A 23,437-nucleotide genomic window follows, 5' to 3' on the forward strand; every position below is an offset into this window, starting at 1 on the left:
AAATTACATGTCATTAGCAGAGCTTAGTGATGTCTGTACTTCCTGCTTTGTTCTGCTTCCACGTCTTTCCCTTCTCTGTGCGTCTCTCATTTAGGAGTGTTTGTATTAGGTGTACATCCTCCTTCTGCTGCTGCTGCTGCTTCCATTGATTTATTTTTTGAATACCATTCCCTGCACATCAAAACTAATTAAACAAACTTTTTTTTCTATTATTATTATTATTTTTGCATAAAGTTTAAAGATTGGAACAACCAACCTGTGAATTAGAGCGGCACGATTCTGACTAAAACGAGAATTTTAGCTCCACCCTAAAGTGGAACTTCCGCTCATCGGAATCCTCTCCCCCAGGCCCTCCCCTCCCCCGGTGTCGCATTTGACACCTTTCAGGGGGCAGGAGGGGTGCAGATACCTGTCTAAGACAGGCATTTGCACCCACTTGCGGGAGTCCTCTATGCGGGGAATTCTGCGAGTAGTGCGTCACTTTCCGCCCCCGCCCGTTGTGTTCTGGGAAACAGCGGGGACCAGTGAGGACGGCGCTGCGTGACTAGCACATGCGCCGTAGGGAACCGGGCAGTGAAGCTGGAGCGCTTCACTTCCTGATTCCCTCACCGAGGATGGCGGTGGGGGCAGCAGAATGGTGAGCTATCGCTCGTCTTCTGCTGCAGACGTCGCTGGACTCCAGGACAGGTAAGTGTCCATTTATTAAGTCAGCAGCTGCAGTATTTGTAGCTGCTGGCTTTTAATATTTTTTTTATTTTATTACGGCGGAGCTCCGCTTTAAAGATGGACCACGATTCTCATGGAGTAACATCTTTAACATTAAACAAAAAAAATGGGCTAACTTTACTGTTTTAAATTTTTTTTAATTAATTGAAGTTTTTTTTTCCCCCCAAAAATTGTTTGAAAGACCACTGTGCAAATACGGTGACATAAAATATTGCAACAATCGCCATTTTATTCCCTAGGGTCTCTGCTAAATGTGTATGTGTGTATAATATATATATATATATATATATATATATATATATATATATAATGTGTGTATGTGTCAGAAAAAGGTTTAGACTTTAAAGCGGAGTGTCCGCTGAATTGTCTGGAGCTGCTGACTTTTAGGGCTGAGGAGGCGCTGGACGTGGCGTAGATATCCGCAAATAATGCAGCTATCTATGCCCGGAAGTGGGAGCTAATACCTGTATTAGACAGATATCTGCTCCCCATCCCCCCCCCTCCCCCCCCCCCCCCCCCCCCCCGGAAAGGTGCCAAATGTGACATCAGTGGGGGGGAGGAATTCGGACAGCGAAAGTTACATTTTTGGGTGGAACTCCGCTTTAAGTGGTTAGGCCCCGTACACACGTCCGAGAAACTCGACGGGCAAAACACATCGTTTTGCTCGTCGAGTTCCTTGTGAAGCCGCCGAGGATCTCGCTGAGCCAACTTTTCCCATTGACTAACGAGGAAATGAAGAACATGTTCTCTTTTTGGCCCGACGAGATCCTCGTCGGTTTCCTCGGCGAAAAGTGTACACACGACCGTTTTTCTCGGCAGAATACGTCTGCCATCGAGTTTCTGGCTGAATTCTGCCGAGAAACTCGGTCGTGTGTACTGGGGCCTCAAACTTCCTGCATTTACACTTTTTTTTTAATCCCTTTGATCTAAGTATGAAGAGTTACAATGTTTCTACTTATCTACTAGCACAGACAATGTTGTTAAAAACTTGTCAGATTGCCAAAGTGAGCAGAGAAAGAATCGGGGAAACTCTGCAATAGAGATTGTGAGGGGGGGGGGGCGGGGGTCGAATCGAAATCGCGTTTTTTTTTTTTTTTTTTAGCATGGCCCTAGAGAATAAATTGCTCAGTTTTGGAGTCTCCTTAATATTTTCTATAATCCGTGCGCTTATGCGCCCGGGGAGCTCTGCCCAGCCTTCAGAACCTGGTGGTGCTTTGGCACATTTGCACACACGGCATGCTGTGATCATGAACAACCCTGTGATAGACAGCCTGTGTGAAGTTGTCTGTGTCACGGGTCTGTGTCCAAGGTCTCGCCCCCCTAGTTCGCCTCGTGTGATAGGCGGAACACTAGAAGACTATCGGACGAGCCGGACTAGGGGGGCGGGACCTTGGACACAGACCCAGCTCCATGACCTACGATACGAGCGCCGGAGGACAGAAGGAGGGGAGCACTGCAGTCGCCACTTAAAACGGCACCAGGGCCAGTTCGGCCCTGCTCCTGGCAATTCCAGGGGGGGGCAAGCGACCCCCCCCCCCTTGCCCTATGGAGCAGACGCCCATGCTCCCCCATAAGCTATGTTTTTTTTTAGCGGCAAAACAAGTCCAATTCTTGTAAAAGCGTAATTTTTTTACGTTATTTGTGCATGAGGCGTAAAGGTTGTACTCCCACTAGGCACCTCTTACAGCAGGTCAGGACACTGAGCAGACTACGAAGTGATCTCACTAGTCGGATGGAGTGGACATTGGGGGGGGGGGGGTGTCAGACACACAACAATACTAATCACCTACTGTGAGTTCATCCTCAGTAAGTGGTCCTGTGTTGTTTCATCTGCAATCGTTTTCCTTTTTTGTGGCTTTATGTTTCTTCTCACCAGAGTGACTATGTAAACGGTCGGGGGCTTTGTTGATGCCTGAGTTTATTTCACTTGCTAAAATCAGAATTCTTCCCTGGAACTGTAATAGGAAAAAAAAAATGCAAAGGCAGGCTTAGAAAAGCGTTGGCGGTTGGCTTCCTACATTGAGATTGCTAATCCTCGAAGCGTCTCATTATTTTTTTTTTTGGAAAACGAATGTGTTATATTGTGTGTGTGAAATGAGATTGATGTGTCATTCTAGAAGCTGTGACTATTGCGTTTTTTTTTTGTTTTTTTTTTACTATCTCCTTGCTGAGGAGACATTGTGTGTTTTCTTGAATTGTGGCTGACTCTGCAAAGTGCATCTTCATTAACAAGTCTTCCATGATTAATTATAGATCATCGAGTCTCAAATTCCATTCAAATTCTCCCTCGTGTGATGCTCATAGCTTTTCTTTTCAGAATTAAAGGGGACCTGTTGTGTCTCTAAAAGAAGCCGGTGGTGTGTTTTTTTTTTTTTTTTTTTTTTTAGCAGTATTAAAGAAAAACCTCCATCTTTCCACACACACTTTACAAGCTGTCCAAATGAACTACGTCCATCCCTAACGTGTGATACCGCTGGATGTGTGAATTGTATGCAGCTGCGGCCTCATACAGCATACCATGTACTGTGCCCTGGGTGCGAGCCGAGACCTTCCTGTCTTCTACCCAGAACACCGAAAAGTCTGCCATAGCGGCGCCCAACCACTCAGAGTGAGCAATGTATTCTATCGCATACAGGGCTTCCTCTGATTGGCTGAGTAAATCAGAGGACATTTTTTGTATTCTTTGATAAATACTTGCTCTGAGTGGTTGAGGGCCACTGCTGTAGACTCTTCTGTGTTCCGGGTAGGAGACAGGAAGGTCTCGGCTCGCACCCGGAACACGATATGGGGGATGCACACCTTGTGGCTGCGCAGGTTAGTGAGGGACCGTTTCTTTGGGCCAGCTTGTAAAGTGTGTGCAAAGATGGATTTTTTTTTAATTAAAACCCAAAGGCAAACGTATATTATATTACAGCCAATATATAAAAAAAAAAATTCTGTGTATGTATGATATATCTATATATATATATATGTGTGTGTGTGTGTGTGTGTGTGTGTGTGTGTGTGTGTGTGTGTTAAATTTATATATTCTCACAAAAATGAGTACACCCCTCACATTTTTGTAAATATTTTCTTTTATCTTTTCATGTGACAACACTGAAGAAATGACACTTTGCTACAATGTTGTGTAGTGAGTGTACAGCTTGTATAAGGGGCCTTTCACACGTACGGACTAACGGTCCGTTTATTACAAGTCCATTTATGGACTTGTAATGTATCCCTATGGGATTGCAGACGTTGGCGGATGATGCATCCCCTAACGTCCGCAACCATCCGCGTCCGCAAAGATCCGCGTTTGCGGACGGAAGAAAACCCTATTTTTCTTCCGTCCGGCGGAACAGATCGGATGAATACGCGCACACACACCTACCTATTGTGTTTTTCCCACCGGGAGGGAGGGGGTGTGGGGAGCCATCCCTGCCGGGACAACACAGTGATTACTTCTAGCGGCTATAGCCTCTGACAATCGCATGCTAAAAAAAAAAAACATGCTGTTCTACCCCCAGTTGATCGATGGATAGACTTTGGGTACAATCAGCCTGCCTGTCGCTGGATTGAATGTCAGCCGGTCTCTGCTGAACCAACTGAGATTCGATCCATCTATGGCCGGCTTTAGGGTTCCCTTTTTGTCCTTTCGCACTGTGAATGTTGAGTAGGTGTGTTCAATAAAGACCAGATGAATTTAGAATTATCAGCTTAATTATATTGTGTTTTTGTCTATTGCTGATGCTCAGATCACATTTTATGGCAAATTAACTGCAGAAAACCAGTTAATTTCAAGGGGGGGGTCACATACTTTTTCTTGCCACTGTATTCAAAGGTTTTCGAAGCTCTTAAAGGGCCAGGAGGTAACAGCGGGAAGGAGGTGAAGTAGAACTTAAGGCAAAACTTTGTATTAATTTTGGATATATAGTAAGGGAGGGTTATAACCCCTGTCATGTAGTGTGTTTGTTTTTTGTTTTTTGTCATCTGTGTCCCATTGAGGAGATTTTCCATCACTTCCTGTCCCAAAGTTTAGCAGGAAGTGAGAGGAAATCTCTCCAAAGGTGGGGAATCGCTGGTTTTCACCAGAACTCGTGTCCCAATTGAAAGATTTCCCCCTTTAATTAGTGTTGTGGAAACAAATATTTGAGAGATTTTCTTTGGACTTTCATTGGTAAATATGACAACGTATTCTGTGAATGGTCAGTGCCATGTGTTGGGGGGGATGCAGAAATGTAAACCTCAATCTCTGCACAGAGCTTTATGCGCGCCGTTCGCACTCGTGTGACCTGTCACGCGACTTTGGACACATAAATTCGCATGACCTGTCGCAGCCCATTTATTTCAATGTCCTCCCAGTTCCAATCTATGTGACTTGATTTCCGGAGAGTTTAGTCGCACTAAAGAAGTACTCTGAGGGCCAGTTCACGCTGGTGCGATGCCAGGCATCGCATGTGATTCTCACCGCATTGCTGTGCAGATCAAATGCGATATCTGTGCGATGCAAATTCAGCCAGTTTGTATCTCATTCGGATCAAACTTGTGCAGGACCCCCCCCCCCCTTTTTTTTTTCTGCACCAGAATTGGATCGCATAGGTGTGCACACCCATGCAATCCGATTCCTGTCTGAATTCGCAGTTTGCACTGCGAACTGATCTTGGGGTGTCATTAACTTTGACTCCCGCAGCAGTTTGCAGAGGGCAGTGTGAACCGCCGGCGGTTCGGGTGCTATGCGGGAACACTGGATTCGCAGGGTTTCCCGCATCACACCAGTGTGAACCGATCGTGAAGCACATGAATTTGGCGTTTCATTAGTGTGAACCAATCCCACAAATAAGAACTATTCCAACGAGAATGCTACAGAAATATATCTTGTATACAAGAAGCTGTAGCTTTTGGCAGTAATAAACACCTGGTGGCTTAGTGGTTAGTCACCATCGTCCCACAGTGTTCAGGTCTTGGGTTCAGCTCCCACCAAGGATGCGATCTGCAGATTATTTTCTTGTTTGTATTGGTTTCCGTTAACTGCTTCAGCTTCCTTCCACACTAAAATATATACTAGTAGGTTAGATTTGGCTTCTGCCCGACATCGGGCTTCGGATGTGAGACTGTTGTGAAGTACAGTGGGGTGGTGAGTGACTGCTGTGACCAGTGCAATGTTCTCTGCAAAGTACCAGGGAATGTTATCACTATATGCTAATAAAATGTTTCCTTAAAGCGATTGTAAAGGTAAAAGTTTTCACCTTCATGCATTCTATGCATTAAGGTGAAAAAACATCTGTCGATTAGCGCCCCCCCCCCCCCCCCCCCCTTACTAACCTGACCCCTCGAAAGTCCCCCGCCGTGAACGCGCTTGCTTTCTCGGTCAAGCTTCTCGGCTCATTCATTGGTTGATTGAAAGCAGCGCAGCCATTGGCTGGCGCTGCTGTCAATCGCATCCAATGGCGCGCCGGGGCCGAGGGATACAGTGAGCAGGTATGGCCACCGGCTGGAGCACGCCCACAAGAACTCGTCGCCACGCTCGCTCGCTCGAAGGTGATGAGTTCTTGCGAGGGGGAGCCGAGACAGCCGCCGAGGGACCCCAGAAGACCAGGTTTGGGGCCACTCTGTGCAAAACGAGCTGCAGAATGGAGGTAAGTATAAGAGCCAGTTCACACAGGGGCGATTTGTCAGGCTGCCTGACAAGTCACGCTCTGCTCTATTTAATGGAACCGTTCTAATAGGAGTGACGCAAGGGGGACTTTGGGGGTGACTCGGGGCGACTTGCATTGACTTCAATACAGAAGTCATTTTGCAAGTCGCCTCTGAAGTCGTCTTGAGATTGCCTTGCCGAGTCGCTCCCAAAGTCGTGCCGCCCCTGTGTGAACCGGCTCTCACATGTTTGTTATTTAAAAAAAAAAAAAATTCCTTTTGCATACCCTTTAAAGCAAATGTTATACAAAAATTTTAAAAATATATACTTTTAGGTTTAATTTACTAAAACTGATGAGTGCAAATTCTGGTGCAGCTCTGCATAGGTGAAGCAGGTTTTATCCCTGGTTCACATTGATGCTACTTTTGAAATCGCTCTACTTCATTTGAAGCAGCTTGATTTCAAAGTAGCAAGGTCAGCGCGATTTCAGGTGCTACTTTTCCAAATCGGGGTGCCATCACCGGAAATAGGCTGTGACTTGTGGAAAGGGAGGTTGGTTGACCAAGCATTTGAATGGCACCCGTGCTGAGTGGCTGACCACCTGTTTTCACAATACATCAAGCTGCACGCTCAATACGGGGCCTGGCAGAAAATGGCGATCGCTGGAGTAGCCCGGCGTTTACTTCTGTGATTTCCAGCGGCATTGGCTGGTATGATATGTACATAGGCACAGTGGTCCAGCTTGGCCTTTATTTATCGATGTATAACATGGAATTATTTTTTATCCTGCATTACCCGTTTGGGTGGACTTGACTGTCAAGTTGTGACTTCCAAATTATACGGTTAGGGATGTAGTAGCGTAGTCGACCGCTATCTTTGTGACTTTAGCCTCCTACACACGATCAGATTTTTGGAAGACCGTTCGTCTTTTTTTTTTTTGTGGCGTGCTAGACTCCCATCGAAAGTGAAGAGGTCACTCGCCAGTGACGTAATGTGTTGAATAGTTTTGTATGTAGTCTTACTGAGCATGCGTAGTCTTGCTCTTACAATTTTTATTTCATTTTTTCATATAAAAACGGTACTAATTAAATGGAAATCGGACGTTGAGTTCACGTCCAAGAAGAAAAAAAATTCTAGTCTGCTCATCCAGCTTTTGTCAATTGAAAAAACGGAATTGGCTGTTGAAAGCATCGTACCAACAATCAGAAAATCGGCAGATCATTCGTTAGGCCTTTTTTTTTTTTTTTTTTTTTTTGGGCGATTTTCGGATTGGGTGTCCCTTCAGGCCTCTTTCACACTGGGGTGGTTTGCAGGCGCTATTGCGCTAAAAATAGCGCCTGCAAACCGACCCTTAACAGTGGCTGCTGTTTCTCCAGTGTGAAAGCCCGAGGGCTGTCACGCTGGAGCGGTGCGCTAGCACGACCGCTCCAAAAGTCCTGCTAGCCGCATCTTTGGAGCGGTGAGAGGAGTGGTGTGTTTACCGCTCCTTCCCATTTGAAAGCAATAGAAAAATGCAGCTATACCACCAGCTTTTTCGGACGCTAGCGTTGGTTAAAACCGCACCGCTAGCGGCCAAAGACTGCCGCAATTCCGACAGTATAACGCCGCTAAAAATGGCGGCGCTATACCGCCACCGCGTGAAAGGGGCGCCTTAGACTTTGTAACCTGCTATGAGGGAAACTGAGACCATATATGATCCAAGCTTATAAATTGTTCAAAAGATGAACTTTCAGGCAAATGGAATTGTTTGTCATTGTGTAGTTTCATGTAGGACTCTCTAGGCAGGCTGGTTGCTTGGTGTGGAATCTTTCAGTTCTACAGGTTTGATCCTTTTTCTGATTTGTATTGAATACATTTGTGTTGTATAAAAGGAATACACTGAACATACAGAAGATGATTCTGATTATTTATATATATATATATATATATATATATATATATATATATATAAACATTTTTTTTTTTTTTAAGGGATCGGTAATATAGAAAAAATCTTGCATGCACTCAGTATATGTAAAATGATATTCAGTGTGTGTTTTTTGTTTTCACATCTGTTTTATAGTTTTCTTCATTGTCATGCTTATGAAGTAAAAGTGATGGCAACAGGTGCTGGAGCCGTGTAGAAGTTTGTAAAGGAGCTCAGTCTTCAGTGAGCAGAGAGCTGGTTGCTGTCAATCCACCGGCTCTCTGCTTCTGCCCTTCCATTGCCTTCATTTCCAGGCATTTCCTCTCACATCCTGTTGGCTATGGCACAGTAAGTGAAGGGAGATCTCTGCAATGGGACACAGATGGCAAAAAATACAGGTTATAAGGCTCCATGCACACTGAAGCTGATAAAAGCTATAAAAAAAACGCCAGTCGGAAACGACCGAACAGCGTCGTATTTTACGTCGTTTACGTAAGTCGTTCACGAATACGGCTGTACGTAAGTTACGTTCACGTCGAAAGCATTGACAGTTTGCGGCGTAATTTGAAGCATGCGCACTTAAAAACGTTCACGGACGGCGCATGCGCCGTTCGTAAAGAAACGTCAAATACGTGGGGTCACAAGGAATCTAAATAAAACATGCCCACATCATCCACATTTGAATTAGGCGGGCTTACGCGGGACCACATACGCTACGCCGCCGTAACTTAGGGCGCAACTTCTTGCGGAACTTGCGCCCTAAGTTACGGCGGCGTAACGTATGTGAGATACGTTACGCCCGCCGATGGATCCACAATTGTATCTGAATCCGGGCCATTGTATATAACATTTTAGCATAGACCCTAGAGCAGGGATATGCAATTAGCGGACCTCCAGCTGTTGCAGAACTACAAGTCCCATGATGCATAGCAAGACTCTGACCGCCACAAGCATGACACCCAGAGACAGAGGCATGATGGGACTTGTAGTTTTGCAACAGCTGGAGGTCCGCTAATTGCATATCCCTGCCCTAGAGAATAAAATGGAGGTAGTTTCAATATTTTATCTCGCACTGTATTTGCACAGCGGTCTTTCAAAAGCATTTTTATTTGGGGGGGGGGGGGGAACTTTAATAAAAAAAATAAACAGTAAAGTTGGCCCAATTTTTTTATTGTTTGTATAATGTAAGCAAAAAAAAAAAGGTGATTCTCATGTTTTCCAGAACCGTTCAGCTCTACCAGATTGCTCTCACCTGCGTTTTGATGGTAGTAACTGACGGACACTGGACATGAGAATGTTTTGATTCAATAATTAATTGCTACATTCATGCAGATAGAGAGGTCAGCGGGGATCTTGTTTTTTAAAGATATTGTTCAGGATCTGTAAGAATGTTGATGTCTGTAGTCGGGGTGCACTAAGCTCACTCGTTTTGGTTCCCTCGTCTCCGGCGTTGTCCAAGGTCACCCGTGTGCCCGGTCATCGTGGGGACTTGGTCATCTGTTTGTTACCCTGAAGAATTCAAATGAACAAAGTGATACGCGCTCATACATTACAACAGGATCGAGTGTTCGCATTTCTCTGCTTTTTTTTAAAGGTTTTCAGAACAATTCAATTCTTTTTTTTTTTCTCTCTATTTTGCTAGCTTAATTTCTCCTATTAATTAGCGTACGGAGAGTGCTTGTAGCCCTGCTGAACAGATTCTCTGCTCCTTCACAGGTAATTGAGCTTCCGTTGCAAGGGTCCTCACTGACTATCCACCGGGATGAGTACTGCTGTGTCGTGACCCCAGGGGCCCTGGTGAGTAATGCTGATTCCTAGCCAAGCTTAATTAAACAAACCTGCTTGAAAGGAGAAAACGTAGAGGAGCTGGAGTGGATGGAAGAAAGAGCAGAGAACGGAAGTGTTTACCAGTATGGAGATGTTTAATTCAGTGAGCCACCAGTCTAAACCCTCTAACCCCCCCCCCAGGCCTCCGATCTAGAGAGCAAGAGAGAGAGAGAGAGAAAGTATAATTGTTCAGAATCAGAACTGGTAAATCTGAGTGCAAATAATTACTAGGTAGAGTATGTTTACATAAGATCTGTATCATTGCCAGGTAGTTCTCCTTGGGCACATCCAAGAGGTGCTGGTTATACATAAAACACACTGTTAGTTCTTTTGTCAGACTGATGGCGTGGCTTTATTTTTTTTCCTTTTTAACCCTTTTTTACGCCCGGTCCGAAGATTACATAAAACCCACCAGAACATTACATGTTTTCTGAATGCAGAGAGCCTGCAGAATTTTTATCCAGCGCACGTGGAAGTGATTAGGCCGCTGTTTACCAGCTGGCGCTGCCAACAAATTAGACCTTTTTTTCATTTATTTTTTATTTATTATTTTGCACGTGCTACAAAATTTGATTACTCCAGAAAGAGTCCATTCGTTAGTCCAGCCCACTCCCTTCTTGCATGATAGGGTTGCACCAATGTTTTTTTTGTTTTTTTGTTTTTTTTTTATCGGCATGTGAGTATCGATACTTTCTTTACTAAGTACTCGCCCTGTACTGGTCCCTAATGAATGAATGAATGAATGAATGAATGACTTGTATAGCGCTACACATGCGAACTGAATCGCCTCTAGGCGCTTTTTCCAGCCAGTGTCTGCTTGGCTGGTGCGGTCATTTTACCCCGTAGAATCTCAACACGGTTGGGACACAGTCATACACACACAGATATACATATACATATATATATATATTGGACAGATCCAATTTACCTACCAGCATGTCTTTGGAGTGTGGGAGGAAACCGGAGTACCCGGAGGAAACCCACGCAGGCACAGGGAGAACATGCAAACTCCAGGCAGATGGTGTCGTGGTCGGAATTCGAACCAGCGACCCTTTTGCTTCTAGGCGAAAGTGCTACTCACTACACCACTGTGCTGCCCTTGTGGTGCGATTAGCATCAGTACAAAAAAATTAGTGCAAAGAATCGCATGTGATTTTTGAACAGGAATGTGGTGCGATTCCTGTCCTAATTGCATGTAATTTTTTCCCCCCCCAACTGTGTGTGTGTGTGTGTGTAAGCACCATCTAGTGGGCAGTTTTTATTCAAAATTTTAGAACTCGCAGTACATACAGGCATACCCCACTTTAAGTACACTCACTTTCCATACATTGGGTAGTAAGGACATACCCGCGAGTGTATGTAAAGTGCCTTACAAGTACTGTACAGACATTTTGCAGCAGAAGGAGCTGAAGCTCTGAGAGCATAGCCCGTCCTGTTCCAGTGTGCCCCTGACACCTCCACTACAGCCCCTGACACCTCCACTACAGCCCCTGACACCTCCACTACAGCCCCTGACACCTCCACTACAGCCCCTGACACCTCCACTACAGCCCCTGACACCTCCACTACAGCCCCTGACACCTCCACTACAGCCCCTGACACCTCCACTACAGCCCCTGACACCTCCACTACAGCCCCTGACACCTCCACTACAGCCCCTGACACCTCCACTACAGCCCCTGACACCTCCACTACAGCCCCTGACACCTCCACTACAGCCCCTGACACCTCCACTACAGCCCCTGACACCTCCACTACAGCCCCTGACACCTCCACTACAGCCCCTGACACCTCCACTACAGCCCCTGACACCTCCACTACAGCCCCTGACACCTCCACTACAGCCCCTGACACCTCCACTACAGCCCCTGACACCTCCACTACAGCCCCTGACACCTCCACTACAGCCCCTGACACCTCCACTACAGCCCCTGACACCTCCACTACAGCCCCTGAGACCTCCACTACAGCCCCTGAGACCTCCACTACAGCCCCTGAGACCTCCACTACAGCCCCTGAGACCTCCACTACAGCCCCTGAGACCTCCACTACAGCCCCTGAGACCTCCACTACAGCCCCTGAGACCTCCACTACAGCCCCTGAGACCTCCACTACAGCCCCTGAGACCTCCACTACAGCCCCTGAGACCTCCACTACAGCCCCTGAGACCTCCACTACACCCTGAAAAAAGATATTGTTTCACTTTAAGTACATTTTCGTTTTACATACATGCTCTGGTCCCATTGTGTATTTAAAAGTGGGGTATGCCTGTACATACAAGCATACCCCACTTTTAAGTACGTACTGGGGGTTATTTACTAAAGGCAAATCCTTGTAGTGTAAATCTGAGGGGTAGATCTGAAATAAGGGGAAGCTCTGCTGTTTTTATTATCCAATCATGTACAAGCAGGTTTTTATTTTCCTTGCATGTCCCCCTCAGATCTACAGCGACTGCACTTTCAGTGCAATAAGTGCGCTTTTCACCTGTAGTTTGCACTTGTAGTGCTAAGTGGATTTGCCTTTTTTTTTTAAATAACCCCCAATGGTGTTTATTTACCATCGCTGGAAAATCAGACTGACTTCTGCAAGGAAACCAATGAGCTTCTAACCCCAGCTTGTTCAATTAAGCCTGGTAATAAAAAACTGGAAGCTCATTGGTTTCTATGCAGAGTCTGATTTTTGCACTTTCCAGGGATAGTAAATAAACCCCATTGTGTACTTAAAAGTGGGGTATGCCTGAATGTGGCCAAGTGAAACATCTGCATAGGTGTCCCGCCGATGATGGCAAATCACAGCCGCTGGAGGAGAAGTTCGGGATCCTGTGGGTAAAGGGTGGAAATGTCAGCTTGGGTGGTGGACCACCCCCCAGCTCGAGATGTAGGGACGGTCCACCCCCCCCCCCCAAGCTGACATTTCCACTCTTTACCCACAGGATCCCGGAACTTTTCCTCCAGCCCTGTGAGCATCTCCAGTGGACGTGATTTGCCATCATCGGCAGTACCGGGACACCTTTTGAAATGTTTGCACTTGGATATGTACTGCGAGTTCTAACCTTTTAATGAACTGCCCACTAGATGGCGCTTTTCTACACACACAGTGGGGGAAATCGCATGCGATTCAGACCGTAATTGCACTGCATGCGATTCTTTGCAGTGCAATTTGCTCCCATTCATTTTGTATTGACACAAATCGTACCACAAAGTATCAGTGTCGGGAGCATTTGCGCAAGTACCTATACTCGCGCAGATGCCTGGTATCGGCATTGATGCATTCCTGTTGCATGTCCTAGCCCTCTCCTCTTCTTGGAGTGACTATTTACCGGGTCTACTGCCCCAGCTCTTACTCCCCCACCCCCTCACCTCCCTATACATAAGGGGGTAGATTCAGAGAATTTACGCCGGCGTATCTATAGATACGCCACGTAAATTCAAATCTGCGCCGGCGTATCTTCTTTCTGTATTCAGAAAGCAAGATACGCCGACATTAGCCTAAGATACGACTGGCATAAGTCTCTTACGCCGTCGTATCTTAGGGTGCATTCTCACACTGGCCGCTAGGTGGTGCTCCCGTCGTTTTCGGCGTATATTATGCAAATTACCTAGTTACGCCGATTCACAAATGTACGTGCGCCCGGCGGTAGTTTTTTTGCGCAAGTCGTTTTTGCCGTAACGTTGCTCCTGCTATTAGGTGGCGCAGTCAATGTTAAGTATGGACGTCGTTCCCGCTAAGAAATTTGAATTGTTTGCGTAAGTCGTTCGCGAATAGGGCTGGACGTAATTTACGTTCACGTCGAAACCAATACGTCGTTGCGGCGTACTTGAGAGCAATGCACACTGGGATATGTACATGAACGGCGAATGCGCCATTCGTAAAACACGTCAATCACGTCAGGTTATAACACATTAGCATAAAACAGGCCCCCCCCTTCCACATTTGAATTACGCCGGCCCCATTTACGCTATGCCGCCACAACTTACAGAGCAAGTGCTTTGTGAATACTGCACTTGCTCCTGTAAGTTGCGTCGGCGTAGCGTAAATACAATACAATACGCTGCGCCGCCGTAACTTAAAGCGCATCTACCCCAAGGTTTTATCCAACTACCAGGGCAGGAGCAAAGGTGAATAATTCAATGTCGCTTGAGTGACTGCTCTGAATTCAACGAATGGCAATCTCAGGGTTTTTGTACAATGCAATACATCCTGTGATTCCTCCTCCATTCACAGATCGTGTTGTGGGGAAAGTAATAGTACAAGTTCTGTAATTGGTGGAGGGGAGCAGGCAAGAGGCAGAAGTCCTTCACAATTGCAGCTGTTGCTGTTAACCGTTGTAGCGCCAGATGTTCACCGCTCTGGGCAGCATCTGGTCCCACGGAGAAAGTATTTTTATTTTTTGCATAAAGTTGCAGGACATAGAATGGGACGACACATTATAGGTACTTAAATATAACTAAAGTCAAAACTTCTCTTCTCTTTTTTTTTTTTTTTTTTTTTTTAAAGGTTGTGTTTTTTTTGGGGGATAGAGTAGAGAGGGACTAAAACACCTGTTTTTATTGTCTGTGCCCCTGTTGGGGAGATGCTTCCTCTCTATCATGTTTACCATGATCATTGCAAGTGAAAGTACAACAAGATTCAACATTTTGAGTTTTTTTCCCCCCTGAAAAGTAATTGGAGATAAAATCTTCCCATGGGGACACTAGTTCTGGTGACCTAAGGGATTCCCCAAATTTGAAGGAATTTTCCCACTTCCTGTTTTGGCTATGGGGACAGGAAGTGAATGGAAATCTCCCCAATAGGACACAGATAGCAATTTTTTATTTTTTTTTAATCTGACGGGTTATAGCTCTCCCCTATTATTTTCAAAATTGGGGTGTGGGGGGGGGGGGGGGGAGTTTAGCTCATAGTTCTACTATAATTTAGCCCAGTGGCATCACTATGCGGGTGCGGCCCGTACGTGGGTGACTCCAAGCAGACTGACATGCACAGAGCTGCATTGGGAGGAGCCGCAGCAGCTTCCCTTCCAAGATTTCGTTGGCTACACGCTATGTACGGGGGAGGACCGAGGTAGAGAGATGGGCAGGGTTCCCGAGGTCTGACCGTCACGGTCCCACACGCCGCAATCGCATTCCTCTCCCCGCCGGCTGCGCTCACTGCACACCGGACTCTAGCCGCCTCCTCCTCGGCTCTGACAGGACAAGTACACAGACAAGGAGGGGGGACGGCACACTACAGCATCTGCAATGGGGCCGGGCTGAGGTCTGTAATGTTATGGAGTCTTGTGGGACATTGTGATGGGGGAATCTGGGGGGCTTGGGGCTGGGTAGGTAATCAGGGGTGGACTGACAACTCATGGGGCCCCCGGGCAATAGAAGATTATGGGGCCCCCGGGCTTACAGATGGCCACCACGCCAGGAGGCATTGCAGAGGCGGGGCAGCTAAAATCTCAGGATTTTCACATCAAAAGCATGTCGGTTTCGGACATATCAGGGACAGATGTAAAAAAAAACACAGATTTTTACATACTGTCTCTGGTTTTATTGAGCCTGGCAACCCTGATGGGGCCCCCTAGTGGCACGGGGCCCTCGGGCAGTGCCCGAGAGTCTCAATGGTCAGTCCGCCCCTGTAGGTAACAATATGCTGCCAGGAGTACATTTTAGGGAAGGGGGTTGGGGGTTAGAAGGGGGCTTTGTTTTGGGTTAGATAGAGAGGACTTGTGCTAGAAAGAGGGGGGCAGATGGAGTTTGACACCCCCAGCACAATTCTTCTCCTCTCCCAGAGCACTCCATAGCACATATCCTCTAACACCCTCCCCCCTCAAATCAAATATCTCACCACGGCTCCATCCACCACCCCGGCTCCACCATTTGTGGCAGGTTAAGGGGGGAGAGCTGCACCGAAGCACTAGCCTGCTCAGTGCCCGGGAGGGGTTGGGGTGACACCATGTTTTACCATACCAGGTGGCACCAACCCTAGTAACGCCACGGAGTTGGCCATACACACTTGGATTTCTCTTCTGCCCTGCTGTGTCCAGAGAGATTTATAGATTTCCCTTTCCCCTGCCAGCTACTGTATTCATCAGTCAGAATACAGGGACATTGCCGAATGGTGACTACATCTGATTAAATCCAGTCACTGTCTGTTTGGCTGCTGACCGTTTTCCACACAGGCCCTACAATTCTGAAATCTGCTTTTATCCAGCCCAGGTGGTCCTGCTGACCGGGGCCATGTATGACCAACTTTAGTCTAGGGCAGGGGTGTCAAACTGGCGGCCCTCCAGCTGTTGCAAAACTACAAGTCCCATGAGGCATTGCAAGACTAACAGTTACAAGCATGACTCCCACAGGCAGAGGCATGATGGGACTTGTAGTTTTGGAACAGCTGGAGGGCCGCCAGTTTGACACCCCTGGTCTAGGGCATAGGTTACCCAGCTTTGGTGTTCAGAGAAAGTATGCGGATCACATTTTTTAACTTCATGTGTTGCACACTGGTTTTGTGTCGTTTGATGAAGCCAGGCTCAGACTATAAGGCTTCATGCACACTGAAGCTGATAAAAGCTATAAAAAAACGCCAGTAGCTTTGCAGGGAGCCTTTCAACGTTTTTTTTAACATTTTTGCAATAGCTTTAATCTGCGTTTTTTAGTGTAGCTTTTTTTTTTTTTTTTAATGGATTAAAAAACGCAAAAAAAAAAACGCTGGCACCGGCGTTTTTCAGCGTTTTTTCCGCCAAAAAATTGCACTTTGAACGCATATTTCGGGCGTTCAGAAAAAAGCCAATAAACTCCAAAGCTTATTAACACTAAAAAACGCCAAGGTGTGCATGGGCACATAGGCTAACAGAGTTCACTTTATTGGCTTTTAAAAAAAAAAAGCCAAAACGCCAATAAACTGCAGTTTATCAGCTTCAGTGTGCATTGAGCCTTATGCCCCGTACACACCATCACTTTATGTGATGAAAAAAAACGACACTTTCTGTGAAGTAAAAAATGACGTTTTTGAAACTTCAATTTTCAAAGACGAAGTTGCATACACACCATCGTTTTCTCACAATGATCTTGCAAAGTCAGGTTACGTTCCACCACGTTTTACCATTGAAGCTAGCTTCTGGGCATGCGTGGATGAAAAAAACGTCTTAGAAAACGACGTTTTTTGCTACACACGGTCAATTTCTGTGAGGTAAAAAGTGCACTTTTGAAAAACGACACATAAAATTGAAGCATGCTTCAATTTTTTTCTGTCGTTTTTTAGAAGACATAAAACGACGTTTTTGCCCACACACGGTCAATTAAATTGACGTTTTTGAAAATGACGTTTTTTTCCATCGCAGAAAGTGATGGTGTGTACGCGGCATTAAAGTGGAGTTCCACCCATAAATATAACATTACATCAGTAGTTTTAAAAAAAATTTCAGTCCTTTAAGACATTTTTTTTTTTTTTTTTTTTTTAGATGCCTTCAAAGTGTTGTTGCTAGGCAGAATAGTTAATCTTCCCTCTTCCTGCACCTAGGTGCTTAATGCTTCCTAACCTACACCGCACAGACTCCTGGGAATGTAGTGGGTGTAACTTTCCAGGAGTCTGTGCATTCCCAGTCTCGAAGAATCATGTGACTTGGACAGTACAGGTGCTGAAACCTGAGCTGAAACCTATTACACTGCTTGTGCAGCACTGAGCATGTGCGAGATCTGCAAGGCTGAAATCCAGGAAGTCATACAGTCTGGCTTCATGATGCCCACACTTAAGATGGCCCCAGTCAATTTCTATTTTATAAAGTGTCTAAATGCTGTAACAACCTAACAAAACGGACCTTAGTTTACAGACTAACTTTACTAGAATACATTAAGCTTGTGTATTACAGGGGTATTTATATTTAAAAAGTGAAATTGTGGCCGGAACTCCGCTTTAACTAGTTTGTTTTTTAAAGATCAACAGGATTGTGGCTTATTATTATTATTATTATTTTACTTTTTTTGTCTGTTTTGAGTTCAACATGTATGACTTATAGCAGAAGCTTACTTTGGAGTGGTAGGGCAGTATGAACGCATGAGAGAATTAGAAAATCTGGCACAGACTTGACTGATAAAACAGTTCAAGCTTTATTTATTATCCATCAAGACCTAAAAATATCCATCCATATTAAAGAATTGACGTGTTTCTGCCCACACCTTGGGGCCTTAGTCATAAAGTATACACGCATTGACGAATGCTCAGGACACAGGCAGTCTTCGTTCCTGGGTGCGTTCTGCTCTAAACATTGGTAGCAATCAGTGTCCCTTTCAGCCTCTCGGAGTTTCACAGGCTGCCAGTAGTGGGGCTGGATGGTGTGGCCGGGTTTTCTACCCACACCTAAACGCCAGAGTCTTGCGTATCAGGCCAAACGCCCAGAATGCATGAGGCCAAAATGTTGTCCATTTGCATGTCATACCATATTTGTGCAGCGAATATATATATATATATATATATATATATATATATATATATATATATATATAAGTCTCTTTCACACCGAGGCGTTGGTTTATATTGGCGCTTTACCATCTTATTTGCGGTGCTTTTCGGCCACTAGCGGGGTGCTTTTAACCCCCCCGCTAGCGACGGACTGGTAATAGTTGAGTGTGTGCTTGCATAAAATCGTTCCTGTTTTAGAACCGCATCGGGAAAGTGGATGACACCTGCAGACAATCTCTGCCTCCGCTTATCTTAAGGATATTAGGAGCAAGGCAAGCCATAGATTATTTTATCTTCTTCTTTCCTTGCATCACGGGTGGAACGAAAGAAAAGCACTCAATAACACATTCCGTTTTCACAGGGGAGAATTCCTCCCGCAGCGCAATTGTGTTCTGCCAGCAGGGAGTCTTCCCGGGCCAGCAGAACACAATGTTTACTGCTAGCGGCCATAGCTACCGGTTGTAATCGCATGTAAAAATTACAACAGGCTGGTTGTACCCAAGCAGTTCAATGGATTGACTTTGGTATAACCAGCCTGCCCATAGATGGATTGATTCTCGGACAGTCCTTGCTGAACTGGCCGAGATTCAATTCTACCATTGGCCAGCTTAATTATCACGGTGTTTTTATTTTATTTTTTTAATGCCCCCCCCCCCCCCCCAATCACGGTTTTCAAATAAACTTCTGCAGCTTGGCTCCCCTATAAGTATTAAAGTTGTGTGTCATGGCTAAAAGTTTTTACCTTAATGCATGCTTTGTATTAAGGCAAACTCTTCTTGTCCAGCTCCCCCCCAAAAAAATCTTGCCTAAGCCCAATTGTGATCCAGCACTGTGCCCAAGAGCAGCCGCCCTGCTTTCACTCAATCACTCTCTCACCTCTCACAGGGACTGAGGCAGCAGTGGAAGCCATTAGCTCCTGCTTACTATCCTAGTCTGTGAGGAGGGAGCGCAGAGGGTGGGGCCTAGCTTCACTGTGTGTGTCAATAGACACACACAGCCTGACTCTGTGACTCTGGATTGAGCCCGCATGAGTGTCCCCATTACAAGCGGCCTGCTATTGGAGGGTACGGGAGAAATGAGGAGTGGAGCGCAGCATCAGGGGACCCCGGAAGAGAAGGATTGGGGCTGCTCTGTGTAAAAACTATTGCACAGAGCAGGTAAATATGACATGTTAGGGTTTTTTTTTTTCTGTTTTTCTAAATAAAACATTCCTATCACTTACTGTACGGACCTTACAGCGGGGGTTTTTACACGCACAGCTACCGGGATTGTGTGTAAATCTGACAAGCAGACTGCCGCCTGTCAGGTTAAAAGCAGTCTGGCACCTCTGCTGGATTACTTTCACACTCCCCCGGGGTCTCGTTAAAGAGAACCTGTCACCAATAAATTATCACTTGGGGGGGGGGGGGGGGGGAAAAAAAAAGTATTAAACATCTTTTGAAACTGTAAAAAATTGGTCACACCCAAGCACATAAAATCTCATCGCCGCATACACATAAGAGCGTCAATTGCAATGCACATGTTGCATATCGCTGCGCACACAGGAGTGAGAGAAATATTTCTAATGCCAGACTTCCTTTGTAGTGCTAAACTGATGACCTATAGGGGGCCTTTAACCACTTTAAAACATGGCCTGTTTAGGAACCTTGTTTGCTTACAAGTTTAAATTGGTATTTTTTGCTGGAAAATTACTTAAAACACCCAAACATTATTTTATTATTTTTTAGCAGAGAACCTAGAGAATAAAATGACGGTCGTTGCAATATTGCATGTCACACCATCTTTGTGCAAATTATTTCCCCAAATAATTTGTGTTTGTAAGACAGCTGCACAAATATGGTGCGACTCCCCATTGTCCCTGGATCCCAAACAATGCTTACTGGGGATATTCCCTGATGCAGAAATAGACAAATTCACTAAAACATTTTTGCATGAAACATTGTTTTCTGCTAGAAAAATTATAGCCAGACAGTGGATGAGACCCACTCGCCCCAGCTTCAACGACTGGAAACTAGATATAAACACACTTCCCTACAAAAAGTTCATATGCATGAACAGAGGTTGTCCAGATAAGTACAACAAAATCTGGGACAGATGGCTTGAGTCCACAGACACTGAGGGTCCGTAAACCTATATATTCTTCTAGCGTACAATCCCATGAATAGCGTAGGCACGGGGTTTTTCACTCATTGGTAGTTACGGAGTCCATTGTTTATCTACTGCGCCTATATGTGTATAAGCCATATTTCTTTATTTTATACATTTCTCCAGTATTGCCTTGTAACTTGCAGAACTATGTTTCAAATGTAAATTGTTCAATAAAAACTTTATTTAAAAAAAATATGGTGTGACATGCAATATTGCAATGATCGTCATTTTATTCTCTAGGTTCTCTGCTAAAAAAAAAAAAAAAAATGTTTGGGGGTTTTAAGTAATTTTCCAGCAAAAAATACCAATTTTAAACTAGGTAAGCAAAGGTTTCTACACAGGCCAGGTGTGTATTTGTTTAAAATATATATATATATATAGGGCCGAAACAACTAATCGATTATGAAATCCATTACAATTTTCATAATCGATTAATCGGCCAGTAACATAATGGGGTTAAAAAAAACTAAAATTAGCCCTTTGTAGTACAAAAAAGAAAATTGCTACTGTAAATATTACTTTCACTGTCCCACAGGAAAAAAATGAACCCCTTAGAGTAGCGATTATTTGCTCTTTTTGCACTTTATTTTTGTTTTTTTAACCCCATTATGTTACTAAACGTCTCAGACCGGGGTCACACCTCTGTTTTTTGGTGCTTTTTGCAGAAACACACTACAGTTCATTTACATGTTTTCCTATGGGACACGTTCACATCCATGATTTTTTTTTTTTTTTTTTTCAGCTGCTGCCTATTTAGAAAGGGCGAGGACTTTTTAAACGCAAAACGGTGCTATTTTTTGGTTCAATATACTTCAATGGAGAAGCTGCAGAAAAGCATGTAATGTGTTTTTGCGACATATTGTGTTTTGTAATCTGCCCAACAACAAATTGGCCCAAAAAAAAAATGCAAATTTTTTTTTTTTTTTTTTAAGGCTATTAACTGATTAAACGATTAATCAAAACAATAATCGGCCAACTAATCGATTATGAAAATAATCGTTAGTTGCCGCCCTAAACGTAGCAGTGACACCATCCCTTTGCTGCACATAGCCTGTGCAGAGAGCAGAGCTGTGGGAGGGGCCCATTGCAGGAGGGGGCGGGGACAAGACCAGTCACCCTGCACAAAGAGAGAGAGCAGCAGTGAGCGGTCTTTATTACAGGAAGTCTCGCACTGGATTACTGCACGGGTCTGGAAGAAATACAGATACAATGAAGAACACACATGACTCTTGTATTTACACATTTTTTTTTTACTTATCCCGGAGTTCAGCTGTAAATCTAATGTCCGCGTTCCTCTAGTGCAGTGGTTCTCAACCTACTAGTGCCGTGACCCCTTGATAAAATTTCCCAAGTTGTGGGGACCCCTAACAGTAAAATTTATTTTCATAGCATGAGTTGAAAGCACTCAAGGCAAGACAAGTAATTTGCGCCCCTAACCCGCGGACATTTAGCGCTCCCTGAGTGCCTTCCACTCGTAAAGTATTAAAACCCCTTATGGTACATTTTAGGATGTACCACTCTTTCTCTTTGTTCTCCTTTCTTTCCCTTTCATCTCTCTCTCTATCCTAATTCCTTGTCGTCCGTCCCCCCCATCTTTCCCTCGAACTGTCTTTCTTGCTCTCTATTTTTTTTCCTTTCTCTCCCTTTTTCTTTGCTCCTCCCCCTCTTATCTCCCTTCCTGGGAGAACAGTGCGGGCTTCAGGAACAGCCCAGGATCTGGTGACCCCTGGCAAATCATCATTTGACCCCCAGGTTGAGAACCACTGCTCTAGTGAGATATATTGCGGCGGGCATGGAGGGATAAAGAAGTTTTGGAAGTGCGGTGGATGTGCTGAGTGGGTTTATATCTGGAGATTAGAGTGAGGTTTCCTCGATTGCATCCGCTTCCCCCTTTTCTTTGACCCAGATCAGTGGGGTCAGCCACACATATATCCATATATATATTTTTTTGCCAGCGATCAGTTTGCATTTTGGAGGATTGTGTTTTTATCTCCCCAGTCAGTAGCGGTTGGTCAGTCTTTTAGCAAACTTTTATTCTTGTACAACGTTGTAATTTTTTGCAGTTTTTTTTTTTAGATAACTGTACATTGGAGGCACGGGTCCCACTCGGGAGGTCTCTGCACCACCCCAGTTGGACCTTTATTAAACTGTATGTGTATTCATCAAAGTTTTTGTTACTCTGTTGCTGATTCTCCCTCAAAGACATTATTTGAGACCCCTGTCTCATCCTTTTTTACATGTTACCCAGTGTCTATTGGGAGGTATCCCGTCTTGTATAGACGTATCAGAGGTTTGGAATATTTATTATACACCCCAGGTTGGATTCCATTGTTTTTACTTCATTATTTTCCATATAGTCAGCTGACTCAAAGTTGCTTCGCTGCAATATAAATTATTGGGCAAGAAATAAAGTTGTATTGTAAAAAAAAAAAAAAAAAACGGCCTTGACAGTAATCGAAGTTGTAAAAAAGATGACTGATCTGCAGTAGATATAATTTGTTTTGTACTGAGATAAAAGTCAATGTTACATAATGATTATTGCTGTACGTTGGCAGGCAGTCAGCTGAAACTTGTATATTTATCTTTTTTTTTTTTTTTTTCTGCTGTAAAAAGCTGTGATTGGGTTTAGTGGCTTCTCTAAAGTTCTGCGACGTCGTTTGGGTTTTGCTGGTATTTTGCTGGTTTCCTTTTTAGTGTAGTGCAGGGAATGAATGCATCCACATCAGGAAGCTTTGTGTTCATTTGCTTGACTCCACAGTGGCGCCTAATTACTTCAC

General features: G+C 44.8%; 1 protein-coding gene across 7 annotated transcripts in view; it reads left to right on the forward strand.

Annotated features, from left to right (window-relative positions):
* The window catches only part of BCL9 (BCL9 transcription coactivator), a 370,958-nt gene that overhangs the window by 284,790 nt on the left and 62,731 nt on the right, over positions 1–23,437 (forward strand). For 4 of the 7 annotated variants that reach the window (XM_040339043.1, XM_040339048.1, XM_040339049.1 and 1 more), the window contains exon 2: positions 9,963–10,043. The exons of the other annotated variants lie outside the window; for them this stretch is intronic. The gene's annotated coding sequence lies outside the window, so the exon portion shown is untranslated. The remainder of the gene's footprint in view (positions 1–9,962; positions 10,044–23,437) is intronic. 7 annotated transcript variants of the gene reach the window in all.

The sequence above is a fragment of the Rana temporaria genome, chromosome 2 (assembly GCF_905171775.1).
Source record: "Rana temporaria chromosome 2, aRanTem1.1, whole genome shotgun sequence".
In the NCBI taxonomy this organism is placed as follows: Eukaryota; Metazoa; Chordata; class Amphibia; order Anura; family Ranidae; genus Rana; species Rana temporaria.